Source organism: Pyxicephalus adspersus, chromosome 5, assembly GCF_032062135.1.
Source record: "Pyxicephalus adspersus chromosome 5, UCB_Pads_2.0, whole genome shotgun sequence".
Taxonomy (NCBI): Eukaryota; Metazoa; Chordata; class Amphibia; order Anura; family Pyxicephalidae; genus Pyxicephalus; species Pyxicephalus adspersus.
Genome location: NC_092862.1, coordinates 136,187,127 through 136,204,035, shown reverse-complemented (window position 1 = coordinate 136,204,035; position 16,909 = coordinate 136,187,127). Strand labels below are relative to the sequence as shown.

General features: G+C 37.6%; 1 protein-coding gene across 6 annotated transcripts in view; it reads right to left on the bottom strand.

Moving 5' to 3' along the window:
* Nucleotides 1-1,414: 1,414 nt before the first annotated feature.
* Nucleotides 1,415-16,909, bottom strand: part of CDK14 (cyclin dependent kinase 14) — a 272,155-nt gene continuing 256,660 nt past the window's right edge. For all 6 annotated transcript variants that reach the window (XM_072412822.1, XM_072412821.1, XM_072412827.1 and 3 more), the window contains one exon: nucleotides 1,415-15,082. The gene's annotated coding sequence lies outside the window, so the exon portion shown is untranslated. The remainder of the gene's footprint in view (nucleotides 15,083-16,909) is intronic.

Genomic DNA, 16,909 nt, shown 5'->3' with positions numbered 1-16,909 from the left:
GCTTGGCAGCAAATTAACTGCGACAGATAATCGCTGCCCTCTCTTACATATATTGACGTACAGGCTATCTTTAGTGTTCATTGATTTTTGCAGCTTTTCACGCTTTTCAGATATGCATTTCAATTAATTGAGATTGCAATAAGCTCATTTACTGCCCTGTTTAGGCATGCTGGTTTATTGTTTCCATACAGAAAATTGATATTTGAGTTAAAGATATGGGAACTGTCTTTTGGCTGATATGGCTAACAGACACTTTGTAGACAATTCTTCCAGGTGGGAACCACAGGAGTCAAGGAGGCACATAACATTTATTTATTAATTCTAGATATACAAGCATAACAATTTTCATGTATTAAAGATCACCAGGTACCACCTATTTGGAAATGTGGGTCATTTGCACAAATAGTGGTATATTTTAATTTTTTATTACCATTATTATTTTCTTTCCCTTTTTTTTATTATTGTTTTACAATTTTTCATCTTGCTGCATCTTTACCTTACGTCCTTTTTTATTTCCAGAAGCATGGCTATCCTAATTACCTGTAGGGGATCTAACCATCTTTGACACAACAAATATGGATAAATATTTGCTAGAGATCTCCACTATACATTCTTTTATTCTACAGTTATCCAACAGTTTGTGGGTGCCTAATCATTACACCTACATGAGCTTGTTGAACAATTCATTCCAAAGTCCCAGGCTTTAATAGAGTCATTTACCTTTGCATCTCCCCTCTTTTGGAAAAGCTTTTAATAAGATTTTGGAATGTCTGTCATAATGTGTGCCAATTCAGCCATATTGTGAAGTCAGATACTAATGCTGGATGAGAAGGCCTGCCTCATAATCAATGGTATCCCAATTTATCTCAAATGAGTCTCATATGCTTGAGGTCAAGGATCTGCTTTGAGTTCCTCCACATCAAACCCATGAACCCCTGACATTTTGGAGCACAGGGGCACAGTCATATTGGAACCAAAAATTGCCAGGGTTTGGAAGAACCTCGATTGAAGAATGCTTCACTTGAAACATAAGAAAGTAAATTTGATGTTCATGGGGTTCACCAACTTTGACCTACACGATGTAATATTATTATTAGACAGTATTTATATAGCGCCAACAAATTTCGCAGTGCTGTACATTTCATAGGGTTTATATATGGAAGGGATTTGAAGCTTTGTTTATATGCCTGACCAAGCTTCCTCATCCTCAAAATCCTTGTAATAATCATGTAAGAATTGCTCGACTCCCACATCCCAACAGATACTGCAAAATCTGTTCTGTTAATCATATTAATGAACCTACTAATGGACTGCCCCCCTGCTGTCTATGCGAAGTCTATTCAAAACCTAGCTGAATGAGTCAGAGGTAATGACAAGCACCCCTTTAATGCAGAACAAGCCAATGAAAAATGCATCAGTTCCGGTTCACTTTATTTATACCATAATACAAGAAAACGGTTACAGGTGAGGCACAATTACACCTTTATTTATATGCACAAAATACACATTGTAACAAGTAAAGCAACAATATACTGTGCTACCTACAAGACCATGAAGAAAAAAGTGTATCGTTACATACCAAGACAGTGGTTCTCAAACTTTCATGGCTGCGGATGCTGTACATATTCAAATATACGTGTCTCCTTATGGAGGAAGCCATTTAAAAAAGTGCAGAAAGAATGGACACCACTTTGGAGGAAGAGGGTGTGGGGATATACTGTAACCCAGTTCTGGGAAAGTAATTTTGCTAGATATTGATAGAGTAGGTAAGGAGTTAGAACCTTTGTCAGAGTTAATTGCTGTCTGTGGAGACATTCCATTGGTCTTGGTGAAGTCATTGGGGTTAAATATGACAATAAAAGCAATGTTGGGTTGGGTTTTGCATGAACATGGGTGGGATGGAACCTATTAAAGGACTAGCATTGTCCTAAGTAGTAGCTTTTTGGAGGTGCATGTCCTGAGTGACCTCAGTCCTATTGAAAGATCAAGTGAGCCCTAATGATATTTTGGGATTGGATGAATTTCCCCAGAGATACTATCCCATACACTAAGCTGCAACAATTTTAAAAATTAAAGTCTAACATTCTCAAATACATTCTTTGCAATACAGAATTAAGATCTCAGTTCCAAGTGGGACTCCTTAACAGCTTCAGCGGTGAAGAGTTTAGCTTACTAACATCTATCACTTGACATTCAGAATGGCAACCTCCACAAGAGGACACGTACAGTTTATGTCTTTGGGCAACCACAGTAATCACAACCATTGGAGAGTGTACAAATCAAGTGGAGCTATCAGTTACATGGTACTGACACATTCACCATAACAGTAGTGACATCATCATCATCACACTGCTTTCATAATCCAGTCAAGGGGTAAGCAATCTTTGGCTTGTCAACAATACCATAAATGCAAATAACTTTTTTTGGTTAGCAAGACAACTGGGTTTTTCTAAAGGCACATGCCACCCAAATACCATTTTTTAACTGTTGTGTGATGGCCAGACTGCCAAATCACATAACGGATTCTGCTGCCTCTTGGCACCCTTGGTGAAGTCTTCCCTGTAGGAATGTGCAAATCCATTCACAAGTCAGAACTCATGTGAACTGGCTAGTTAACCAAACCATTTCCAAACCCCTCAGCTTTAGAATATGGATACTCTGTAGAACCCAACGAGGATTCCATTTTTATGAACTGAAATGCTTTATGAGCATCCATGTTCCCTGTGATATCAATTACCTAATAGAATATCTCCTTATATTAATCCTTGTGAGGGCAATGATGTCCCACATAAAGGATAGAGATGTCACATGTTCATATATAGTCAAAAATCGAGTGAACTTTCCATTATAAGCAAATCTATTTTCCCATTAGAAATTTCCAGTTTTGTCCATGACCAAGCCAATTGTTGGTGTAACTCCCTTCTAAAGCTCTATTCATAGTAAGATGGTCTGCCTTACCACCAATGCAGTGGAAAGGTCTGATTTGGGCCCCAACAGAAGGAAACAGTAATAAGTAGTCCATCAATGAATGAAACCTTTATTATGGAGTTGCAGACAACAAGGCCAAGACACAAAAGAAGAAAGAAAAAAAATCTCACCATTGGAGTCTCCTGGAGATAACCCAATCTACTCTATGATTCAACCCATCAGTGCCTATCCATAACCAAAATACCAGTTGAGAAAGGTGTACAAAAGAAAGGACTGTATTAGAGTTAGGTGACCCATAGTCACAGTTTTCTTCAGAAAAATGACAAACAATTTATGTTTTGTTAGAACAGGTTACCATGTGTTGTATTTGCTTCTTGTACCCCTTACTCACCTGCTATGTATACAAAGAAATCAGTTTGAGAACCCCTGGACTGAACAGGCAGGCATACTCAATAAAAAAATGTCCCAATGTCTGCTGCCCATGGTGGATACAGCATCAAGACATCAAGATCGTAAATGTTTTATATAAGAGTGCATCCTAGGAAACATATTAAATGCAAAACACAGAGAAGCATTCATATCAAGTACATCACATTCATCAGCAGTTCATATCTGCTCCCCTTGTAATGGCAGCAGAGAATACTACAGGTGAAATGATAGATATATTTAGGGAGCACCCATAAGCTTCTTTCAGTTTCCATTCCAGAAAAAAATTCCTAATATACATCTTAAAAAACAAAGTATCTCTCATAGATCATCATTTCTGATATGCAACTAGAAATCAATGTGCATGTCCACATAAAAACATAACATTGTCTCAGTTCTGTATCACAAGCATTGCTTTTATGCATTTATTCAAGATTCAGATGCAATATAAATGATGTACATTGGTGCCTGTCTGCTGCTTCATGAATATAAAAATCTACAGGATAACTGCAGATTTGGGAGCTCCTGGCATTGGCCGGTATCGGCTACACTTGTGTAAATATAAAACATTAACTTGTATGCAGTAAAGGCAATTTAGGAATTAGTTGGCTAGCCTTATGGTTGATGTACAGAGGTGGTGGTCAACTTACTAGGTATAGGGGTCTTTAATTGTAGACTCTCTGGAGGGTTTCAGATAGGGGTTCAATTAAAGGAAATTAATGGCTGTTCACATAGGAAAGTAAATTATTTTATTGCAAGGGGAGCTCTGGTTGAGACTTTAGCCATACAACCATGTGCAAAAATTCCTTTTCTTATATTCCTTGCACATGATTGGGTATTCTTTTGTTTGGGTATTGTGATTGGGTATGTGTTTCAATTTTTAGTTCAAGCACCACATTCACTAGACATAGTGAAATATCCCTTGCAAGGTAAAAATTCACATTGGCATGTGAACACCACAGACCTCCTTACCAATAAATGTTGCCACTCCAAGTAATGATTTTTGGGCGCCCCCAGGTCACAGAAGAATTACTAAGTGGCCACAGGATAGGAACTTAATTTTGCTGTAAAATTACCAGTTTTTCAACCAGATCTTGTGGACTGCTTAGGTGTATTTACTTGAAGAAACAACCAATTGACTTTGTTTTCCAGTGCCAATTCTTTGTCTTTAACAAAGCCTACTGCTAGTGATAACATTGCAACTTTATAGCTTTGTGGATGATCAAAGCATAACAGTTGCCATTGTAATACTTTCTAAATGCATAAAAAAAAATTCTATAAAAAAAAAACAAAAAACACTTATAAGTCATCTGAAGCTGACTGAATCTTGTGAAAGAAGACTCATCTTTCCAGTTGTTGGTCTACAGACACTGCTCTCCTGCAGGGCTCCATGCTTTGCTGCTAAAGATCATTACAAGGTTTTTTGATAGCGTTCCCCATGCCGGGTACCATGGTTCCTTCCGCTGGTTATGGTGGACTGTAGACACCATAGGAGAAGTACCATGGCACCATGTGATTCAATGGTATGGAGAGCAGTGGTGCATGAAGCTCAACAAAAGAACAAATAAACAACCATAAAGATAAGTATTGAATTATCTTTAAAGGTCGGTGCCAAATTTTCCATTTACTTTATATTGTGCTTTAAAACCCACATTTTTTTTTTCTCCATTGATTTCAATTTTGCTTATCCCTACATATGACTTGCACTGTCTCCAGCCTGTTAGATGAGGACTTGTAGGGCGATACACCATGTGTGAGGGACTTACTGTATAAAACTCTCTACAGATATTCCTCACTGCCCTTATCCAAAGGACTGGGACAGATTTCACCATCTGCAGGACCAGGACCAGGATCTGCAGGACCAGGACCAGGACCAGGCAATTCTAAAACCTTTGCTACCAACATGTCATCAAAATAATTACACGAATGAAGCCAATACCTGAAAACGAGCAGTTATCCTTTAAACTATCCTGCAGATTAGAAAAGTTTTATTTTATTGCCACTTGGAGAAAACCCTAAAAGTATTCATTCCTTTGATTGGTTATGTTGAGCCATATGACCTACTCGCTTACTCATAGATCACACGGCCTAAATGGCTTAAAGGTTCCTTATCTGTGACAATAAAATCTTAGCTAGATATCATTTGTTTTTGTATTCTGAAGTAGTTTGACCATCACATGTTAAGTGTTTCGAAACCATAACTGTCCTTGCAGCCAAGTTGTCTTTGGAAACATAAAAGTCTAACTTGACAACTTTATCTGGAGTGCCGGTTGTATAGCTTTTTGTCTTCTTGTAGCTGAGCAAACTATCAGCTGAGGCACCTAATGACAAAAGAAGAATTCCGCCCAATGCATATGTCACCATGCATATGTCAAAATTGTCCATGTTTTAGGGTATAAAGGTAAATTTTAGTATGTGGCTTCAACAATATATAATTGATCTATACGTTACAAATACCAATGTAAACCAATACAGGCTTTGAACGATGCGTTTTCATTACTTTAATTTTGCTGTCCAGATTTCGACAATAAGCATCAAGGCCAAAGTTGTCAATTGAAAACTTGCATCTGTTTCATAAGATCAGCTTAGCTACAACAACAACAAAATTGACACATTTGAAGCTATGCGATATGTGAAGTATTACAAATCTTTTTTTTAACTGTTTAAATTATTTATGGCATTACCAGGTTAATCATTTCCCAGATGTACATTCCTCTCATTTCATACATTTCTTTGCATTCATAAAATCACTTATATGTCATATGCTACAATCTGCAGGATGCTATAAAGTGCTAAGCTTCTAAAAACCTTGGCTAAAAAAAACATATTTTGGAAAAACAAAGGATACCACTATTGCATGCTCCAAATACTAAAATATATTGCATAACCTTAACTTTAAGTTAAAAAAGTTTTAAAGAAGAACCACAGTCAAGATAAAATTGTAAAATTCAGAAAAACCCAAACTTAATGTAACAAATGTGTTCCATCGCAGAAAAACAAGTTACCTATTCAGGAAAGAAGATTGCTGCCAAAGCTACTTCTGGATGGACCTGCACTGTGTGTAATGGGCAGCTAAAAGAAAGCCACACAAATTAGGAACTGATAGATACAAACTACTTTTTCCCATCAGTATCCTAAACATTAAAATTTGGAGGTGTCAGACAATTTGGAGAATAACGATGCCTTTATCATAAAAATAAAAACATAATTGATTGGTATTTATCTGGCTCAGGTAATACCAGATGCTGTAAAATATACCTGCGGCCAGGCTGGGGACAGTATGGACTTTACATATTCTTAACCAGCAGTAAAAGAGCAAACAAAGAGAAAACAAAGTTTCTTATTCACTTAGCTGAACAAAATATCCTTTTAAGGGGATAATTCACTTTGTTAAGAGAATAGCCTCTATACTTTTAGTAAAGCAACCTCAAGGACCCTAAAGTTGGGTTTTAGTAGATTACTTAAAGCTTGGAGAATTCTGGCCTTCTAAGAACTGAAGATTTCACTCAGATCTTCAGGATAGCAAAATGTGTGAAAGTAACTAGAAGGGAACAACACCAAATCAATTCTTGATGACATTTCCTAAAATACATTAAGGGTTGTGTGGTGTTTAGAGTCATATATCTTTGCATTGAGCGGGATGGGGGTGGAGGGAGAATAGAGGTAATGGGTGCATAGTGTTGGTGGCAGGGGGTAGGAAAATCAAAGGAGGTTTGGGGACCACACAGATAGCAAAAGCTTCATAACACCCACGGGCCAGGGATTACCTGCATAGTAAATGCTTCAATATTGGCATCAAGAATGATATGGGTGACATTAAGAATACCCAGGCACACTTTGTTCCCTGAACACCAGATTAATATCAACACAGTGTTTTCCGGAGCTGAGCAAGCTATGTATGGCAGCAAAGCCTGGCGGAAAATCTAAAACCCTGGGAAGCTAAACTTTGTTCCCTGCATTATTTTCATGGCCTGGTTGTATCTTGGCTAGTGTTCTTCTTTAAATTGAAAATATTAAAATGTAATAAAAGCTTCCCATGTGTCCTTAGCCCTTTTCAGTAAGGTTTTTCATAACCTGAGCAGAGACCTGACTTGTAGGCTTGTCATTGCAGCACACAACACAAGTTCTACTTATTTAGATAGCTGGATTTAGTTCTTTGTATATTTTGCTATTTATTAGGCTGTAAAAGTTAAAATTTAGCTAAGTCCAGTACAAATATTTTTCTAACCATGGCCACATCTACATGCAGAGTGGAATGTGTGCATTATAAAACAGTGCAAATCAAAAAGGAGACGTTCCAATTGCAACCAATTAAATTCTGCTGTTAGTTTAGTTCTGGAAAAAAACAACTAAACTTGTATTGGTTGCTTTGGGTTATGCTATTGCCTTTCAAGTATGTCTCAGGGAACTATGAATAAATTGCCAATGCAAATATGGCCAAATACAGCCAGCAGTTCATTAGAATGTTGGCAATCTACATCTGGATCAAGGAAAAAAAATGGCTACAATGATTAATGATACCTAAAACAATGAATGTGATCACTAAAGTAATGTCTAAATGGTACATATTGATGAAAATCAGACACATACATAAGACTGTGGTGTTTCCATGGGCTTCTTAGATAGAGAGTCCCCTCAATATCAATTTCCCCATTCATGGCCAGGGTTAAGTCCAACCCTATTCTTAAGGTGACCCATTCCTTACACCTAAATTTCCATTAGGAAAACCCTTCAATATTAAGAATAATAGGTACAGGTTAGAAATAAATATTATTTGCACTACATTTTTTCATTCTCTACTCGTGCTGGACACATGACCATGTTCCAGGTCTTGAGGGGGTTTTTGGTAAGTGAATATTGCCCAAAGCCGGTAAGTCAGCTTTTAAAATTATTTTGGGAAAGGTAAGTATTCCAATGTCTGTAACCTTTTATGCCTTTATTGCGGTAGGGATTTTTCATCAAGATAGTGACATTTAAAGTACAGGGCCTTTTTATTGCTGTTCAGGACCCCTAATGTATTCCTATGCCGTATCCTCTAGAGGGCAAATGAAACAGCAGGTCTGTTGTCTGTCCAGTCTAATGGATTTCATATGAAAATGATGGGGGTATATTTAGGGTGTGATTACAGTAGCTTATCTAAGCAGCCATCATAAATGTTTTATTGACCATTTGAGCAACAAATCTAAAATCTGGTTGACTGGAACTGCTGAGAGCCATAATTCCAAAGGATTTTTTCTACTAATGGTATTTAAACTTTTGGTTTTCTATGGCAGGCATTCCTAACCAGGAACCCCTTCAGGGAGGGGTTCCTTGAAATATGGCTGACTGGCTCCTCATTTTATGATGCCTGCAAAGTTCTGATGCGGACACCACAGCTTAGATCAGCAGTCGCCAGTGGTCTGAGCCCCCCAGTGGGGTTAGAAGTAGGACCCCACTAGTGAGGCACACTGGCCTGAGCCACAGACCATGTCTCCCATACAGATCACATGCTCAGGGCGGTGGGTGGGTTGTGTGTCAGACCCGCAATAAGAGAGTGGCTGGGTTCTGTCATCATGACATCACTCTAGGGTTTCTTTCCCTTTGAGTGACAAATGGCTCCGTGAGCATGCACGGTCTGGAGTCTGTAAATTTAGTGGTCGGGAAGCTCCAAAAGGTTGGCCACAACTGGCCTTTATCAGCCATTCTCAACCAGGATTCTGTGGACTCCCACAGTTCCCCCAGAGATTGCTGGTTGTTCTCAAACTGGCTCATGGACCTCCCATTTGATGAAATTGCATAGATCTGGGGCCAACACCACTTAATAGAGCCAGCTGCATGACTCAGATTATGCTTAGACATCTATGCAGGTGGTATTCTGCCCACCACTTTAGAGGAAGGCATTATTTCCACTGACCCCCAATAAATTGGTTCTAGGGGCTACATTTAGAGTATAGGCTTTTATGCATGCTTTCCAGAATGATCCCTAAAAAGAACTACCTCCCAATCTTTGATAAATACTTTCCTTCTAATCTATTCTATCAGAGCTGGAGTTAAACCTTTAGGTAAGTTTCTTGTCCACTTGTGTTGGGTCTTTCAGGGTGTTAACTACTACATCACTTTTATGGGAAATTGCTTGGGCCTGGGGATTGCTCATTCAGTACCAAGATCAATAACCTAGAAGAAACAAGGAGACTTTCAGTGGTCCAACATTGTAAGAAACACCATTTCCCCAGGGTTCTGATGAACAAACTTGCGAGTGAGTAGCAGTTGCGAGTATGGTTGTTGTTTAAAGAAAACCTTTTACTTTAGCCTTTCATTTTCTTTAGGACCCAAGCCTAATAGATAATAGGGATGAGGGAGCGAGAATATTAAGTTCGATCTTGCAGCGAATCGGGCCTTTCTCGCTTACCGAAAATGTAAGCGAGAATGGCCTTCTGATTCGCCGAGAGGTTGAGCTCCCGCCGGACCGGAGGATTCTCTGCAATCCCCGAGCACTAGAGATTAATTAACCTCTAGTGCCCCGGGGATTGCACACTCTTCTCAATGAACCAGAGCTGCAATCATTGAGAAGATGCCCAGAACAGGAGAATCTCCTGACATTGTAATATAAGTATCTCTTACAAATGATGCATTTGGATCTGTAATTCAGGCCTGTGAATCCTTCTGTTTTAATATCCTATTCCGATGGTTTCGCGAAATCGGTTCGCCGAAAATTTGCGAAACCATTGGAAGTTTGAGGAAATTTTGGCGAGAATGCCAGAGGCTCATCCCTAATAGATAACAGATCCTTTGCCCATATATAATATTACAGACCAAAAATAGTTTTCTTACCTATGACCCTTTGGCGTCTATGAAAACCAAATTACAGGACTCATTTAAATGTCAAGAAAAATATACTAAGAATATGAATAATAGTCAACTGGCTTTCTTGACCATCAGCATATGACTTTTATTCCCAAAATTGGCTTTTCTCTTAAAAAATGAAATTTACCTTTTTACTGCCAGGACAACATACAAGGGGGTATAGAGAAGTCTTAGCTCGCCTTTTAATTTCTAGGAGAGCTGAAAATTTAAACTTCAGAATCCTTGGCTTTACTTCATTAACGTAAATAAAAAGGTCACATAATGAGGGAAAGGGCTAAATGCTAGAAAAAGCCCATCTCTGTTTTAGACTCACCTAAATGATATTTTAATCTGAATAGTTTAGTAAAGAAAGCCAAATACAATATATTTAGCAATGGAATGTTCTCACAAATCTCATGGAAGATGTTCTATTTGTACGGATAATCCATGTAATTTATTTATGAAAAAAGGACTTGTTCATTACCACCCCATTGGAAATGGGCCCACGGCTCTTTTTCAAACTTTGGGTTGAATCATGTCTGTGTATTCTGCTTGTTTTGGAAAACTCAGAAATATTTGGATCATGCATCTGAAGGCACAAACCCAAACCAAGATTACAAAGTACAGGTGCACAGATGGAGACGGGATCATGTAAATATTATTAGGGACAAATAATAGGTGCATTTTCCCTAACTATTTCTGTACTTATGGTGTCCAGTTTGTAGTTCATTGGCATGTACATTATATGGCTATAGGTTGGTAGATACCTGATTGGGCAACCCAGCAATACAAAAAACTTACCATTTTCAGCACTGACAAGCACCACCAACATTCGAGGGCAGAAAGGGGGGGTTATACATATAACCACCTACAAAAGTTTACAAAACCAAGGGTTGGCCTCTCTATGAACCCACTTAATATTTCCTCTGTCCATGGAGGGCCGTCCACATTTTGGAGGGCCTTTCGGAGTGTGCCTGTGGGAATTTGTGCCCAATCAATCCAAAGAGCATTTGTAAGGCAAAGTACTGATGATGGATGAGTTTTGGATCACATCTAAAGCTAACTCATCCCAAAGGTGTTAGGTAGGGTTGAGATTAGGGCTTTGCACCCCACTCAGGTTCCAGGTTGAATGTGCAAACTGTCTAAAATGTCTTTGTATGCAGCATTATCCGCACCCTTCACTGGAATTTGGAGAAACATTCATACAGTTTTGGCCATATTGTATAGATTCCATTCATAAGTGGACATTTTGTTGGTTTGTTACCAATACATTTATTCAAAATGTGTATATGGACTGCACTCAGTAAAATTCTGCAAATTTATAGCACTTTTGCTGAGACCTGAATTTCTACTTCTCAAGGTTATGACAACTTCCCATACATAACTATATTACTATATTCCCAGGATAAAATGATGGGTGTGCCTACTGAGTAATCCAGATCTAGCAGGGCATTGTAAAAAAGTACCACATTTCTTAAAAAATGGCAAATTTTTGATAAAATGATACATAAAATGTAACTGGTATCAAAACAGATGAAATCTAAACAGAATGAAACTCTTAAGCTGCGTACACACTTGCAATTTTTGTCGTTGGAAAGGATCTTTCACGATCCTTTCCAACGACAAGGGAGTGCACGATGCATGAACGGTGCTGTACATACAGCACCGTTCATGCTCTATGGAGAGGGGAGGGGGAGAGCGATGGAGCGGCACCCTGCTGCGCGCTCTCCCCTTCCCTTTCATTAGGATCGGCTGTCGTCCATCGTCCGTGGATCTGGCAGGTCGGTCGTCCGACGATGGACGACACCGACTGTACACACGGCAGATTTTCGCCCGATAATTGGCCGATGCCGATTATCGGGCGATAAAAATCTGACGTGTGTACGTAGCTTTAGACATAAAATTGAATAACTTTGATTGGAAATGTTCTAAAACAAACCTTTTTTTAATGTCCTTCCAGTATTACAATGAATAGCGAAAAGTGTAAAAAAAGTGTTGCAGAATTAGGAAAAAAAGCAAATAGGAAAAAACACTAAAATATAATGAAATCATGTATGGATTTAATTAAATGAAACGGTCGATAATATTTATGTATATGACAGATCATTTTTTAATTTTAATTATATGTATAAAATGAAAAAAAAAGTGTGTAGAATAATTATAATTACTGTTTGATTATTTTGCAACACAACAGGTATATTATAAGACCTGTAAGTCTGCTAAAATGTTTTCAAGTTGTGAGTAGAGTGGAAAAGGATAAGAACCCCCTTGGTTAGAGAGATTTCCTCTTACTCCCCCTAACTGCGACAACAGTTTCACCAGATGGAAATTGAGGGAGAATATGCTATGGGGACACAGATTGCAATAAACAATCTGTATAATTGGCCAAGGTAAGAAGCACTGAGCTATTTGGTATATTGGTATTCCTGATGGGAGCTAACTGGCGACTCGCTCTTTACTCACAAGGATCCTTTTGGGTGGTCCCTACCGAATCAGAGAATGAGATTGGAGGATGAAAGCACCACAGCACTGGTAAACGTCCAGAAAAAGTTTTATACTAGAGCCCTTAAACCTGGAAACTATTTGGATTTAACATGTAGTTTGTTAAAAGCCCAAATAAACTTCCATGAACTGAATACATCCCAGATGTACCAAAACAAAAGATCTGCAAAGTCTTACAGTTAGTTTATTTTAAAGCAGCCACAGCCTGAGTAGGAAAGCCTGTTAATCTGCCTGCATGATGCACAGAAAGAATGTTTCTTACTGATTTAAAGAAGAATCATACCTCCTACCGTGTGAGACCTATGGATCTGCAATTAGGTAACTTTCACTTTCACTGCTAAGACAGCTCCAGTTTGGCAGGGGGGCATTACAGATATTTTCAAAGAGATTGCCACTTTCACACAAGGGTCTTTTTCTACAACATGTTGGTAGGGAATATGTTTTTCTATTTAAGACTGTGGCTACCCTTCAAAGAAAATGAACTGTACAACTTTGCTGTATTTTGCTGATTTAACTGGGAGTTGGGCTTTAAGAAGCAATTTATGTAAAGATTTTCAGCCCTTGAAGGCCAAAGTCATATACAGCCCTGATAATGTGACCTTTACAGAACACCATTAAATCCAATGAACATTTACTGAACCCCAATAGCGTTTAGACATTTAGGGGTTGGTTTAAAAAGAGATACAGGCTGTTCACTTGGCAATGTGATTCATGCCATTGCAATGATACTTCAATTATTTATTAAATAAGTAAGGTGTAAATATTGTAGATAAAGGAATAGAACTGAGGGGTAGAGAAAAATTAAGAAAAAATATGCTGTTTAGATATTACATTTTAATCTTCATATAAATCAAAAGGTATCAAATTGTGTGCAAGGTTTAAGGCAAATTATTGGGTAAAACAGTTTCTTGTCAAATTCTCCATTCCCAATTCACATCAACAGAATGCTGATCAACTTTTGTTGAATGCTTTCCTGACTTCAACTATCCAATCATATGAAGCAAAATCCTGTTTGCTTAGATTTCTTTGCACATAGTTGGGTATTCTTTGCAAAGTGATTTTCCACCACATGTACTAGGCTTACTTGCAGGGAAAATCATCTACATTGCAAAGAATACCCAATCACATAAAACATGACTTTTTTCTACATGATTGGACCTAAAGTCAGCAGAGTGTCATCTAAGCCAAGTGATATATCCCTTACAAGGGAGTAATGATCCATGCTGTGAGCAGACCATATGTCTTTAGTAAGTCAACCCCTTAGTATCTGAAACCACCGATGAACCAATTACTTAGGAATCATTGACCTGGCTGTAACATGGAACACAAAACTCACATCCTCTCCTTTACACCATATGGGATCTTTTTTTATTATGTCAGTCATTTGTCTGCAATAGACTCACCTTTTTCATAATACAGTACAACTGAGATATCAAGCAATCCCACAGACCAAGCTGAAAAAAGTTTTGAACTCCCTCATTTCGGAGACCATGCTCAGAAAACACAAAGCTCTACCCACGAGTACCCAAGATCAAATTGTCCCATATGTTGTTAATGCTTTTTATCATTTACAGGTTATTCCAAATTGTTTTTTACCTAATGGATTACATACAATTCAGAATGTTTCCTTCATATATCATTGATACATAAGAATTGATATTTCAAAATCTACAAAGAATGGTGAGGAAAAAAAATGAAGCACGTTTCTCAAAAATTGCGTTGTGATCTGAGTAATGCAAACAAAACCCACAACAGCGTATACCTTACTATGTAGGTTTTTCAATTTAGGAAAACAGTAATGAATACAATATCTATAATTTCTTCATGATACAAAATGTATCAATTTTTTTTTAAGACCTTACAGAATGGCCTTATCCGTTGAACAAAATATTGCTATTTATCAAACATGGCCTTGATATTCGGCAATGCCAAAGTTCGCTTGGTAAGAATTTGACCATTGATTCAAAAATGAAATGTTTGCTTCTTACTTTTTTATTGCAAGATGACAAAATCTCTTTTCTTTCCTATATGAAAAGTCTTGCCACTCAACGGTCAAATTAAAAAAAAGGTATGCATTGAGTTCTAGAACAGAGAACTGGAAAGGTTTCCCAATTACTATATGTGTTCTACTGTAGATAAAGTAACGGAACTGGGGGGCGGGAGAAAAATTAAGAAAAAAATATGCTGTCTAGATATTACATTTTAATCTTCATATAAATCACAAGGTAGCAAATTGCGTGCAAGGCTTGAAGCAAATTATTGGGTGAAAACAGTTTCTTGTCAAATTCTCCATTCCCAATTCACATCAACAGAATGCTGATCAACCTCCAAAAGGTTCCTCCATTCCATAAGGCAAACATCTTCATTTCAATGATTTCCATTCTCCGATGATTGAAGTCTTATCCTAATAAAGAAAAAAAGAAAAGGGAAATATTTACAGTGTCACAGGCCTGTTTCGCCAGATAAGTCAAAAATAAATTAACGGTTTGACCATATTTACAGTGCACACAGAACTGGCTGATAACATTTGTACATTTTATTTCGATATCATTCTGTCGAAAGGAATATTGTAGAGATTGAAGTCAGGTTGTGGGAGGATTATATGTTATATACAGTATAATGAACACTGAGGCTTGTAGGAGAAGAAGAAAAACAAGTATAAGTTAAAAGGAAAAAACAGACAGAAGGTAAAATATAGAAACTGGATGACGTCTTAAATAACTTTCTTTAGCGTTGTCTTCTTACTGTTCAGAATAACAATTATGCCTGCTTGACCAAACTCAGCTGAAAACGAAGCCTTTTTAAAAAAATAAATACATAAATATATATATATATCTTTATGATAAGTAGGAAACCATGAAAAAATAAAGAAATGAAAGAAAGAACACATAGGTAAGGTTTAGTATGCAAAAACAGATACTCTACCAATTTTGCTCTCCACCATTTGGCCAATTGCTACCTGATACTAAAACGGATACTAATTTACAAAATTCTGTTTTTCTAAATGTCCTCCAAAGACATAAAAGGAATTGTAATATGATTTCATTATTCATTTGTACACATGGTATGCCTCACATTCATTTACTCAGTATTTACCAACATGTCCGCTTTATCTACAACATATAGAAAACCCAAAACTCAATCACTTCTGATTTTGCTGATTTCCTTTTAGATTTCCTTTAGATTCATTCCTTTTGTTAAAATATGAATCAGATATGAAGTGAATGCCAGCTTGTGTGTACTAAGCCTAACATAAAAGGCATGAAGGCACAGACTTTAGGAAAAGAGGTTTAGAGTCTTTAAAAAAAGGGTTCCTAAACGCAACAGCTATATAAATGTGAAATAAACTTTCATGGAGCTGGTTGCTATCAAAAAGAAAAAAATTAAAAGGGCTGAATTTTATTTTCAATTCGCAATACACAAGCAGTTCTTATTTATAAGAATGAATATTGTAGGGTATTAATAATGGATGATATTTCATAGACATCAGGAAGTCTTTTTTTTCTCCTATTGAAGCAAACTGGAAATTTGGACCATGATTTTAAGGGTTTTACCTTATTCCGGATTAGTAATGAATATTTTTTTATTATTATTTTATTTACAGGTGTATTATAAGGCTTTAATTTTAACATAACAGATTCATTCAATGCATTGTCTTCAACAACATTCTATACCAAGATGCATTGTGCAGAAGGGGGATGATCTCCTGCAGGCATGGCCATATAGTAATAGCTAAACAGGGTCTCAAAGCAATCTAGAAACATTGTCCTTAACATTGTCCTTGTTACCACAAAGCACTTAGTATATAGGTATGGGTTAGCTTGAATGCAAAACCATGTCTAAATTTTCAGCTGATCCTGAGATGTAGGCTCTTATACTCAATCTATCTCTATGATGTACCCTGGAGACTCATCCAACAATTCAGGATGAATGACACTGAGAATCATTCAGCTAACTTCCTTTGAGCTCAGGGTGACAAGCTTCATGCCCTTCCCTGAACGCAGGGGAAAATGCTGCATGGGGCAATTATTAGGAGCTACAGCTCTTTGCAGCACTTAGAATCCACCTACCCCAGGAGGAAAAACGGTGAATAGGGAAAGGGTGGCCTCACAAGAATAGACCTAAGATACCTGAAAAAATGTATAGTAGAACCCCTGTTATCCGGAACTCAGATAACCGGCACCCAACAACTACACTTTCTTGATTGCTCCTGCAGCCCTAGCGGAGCTGT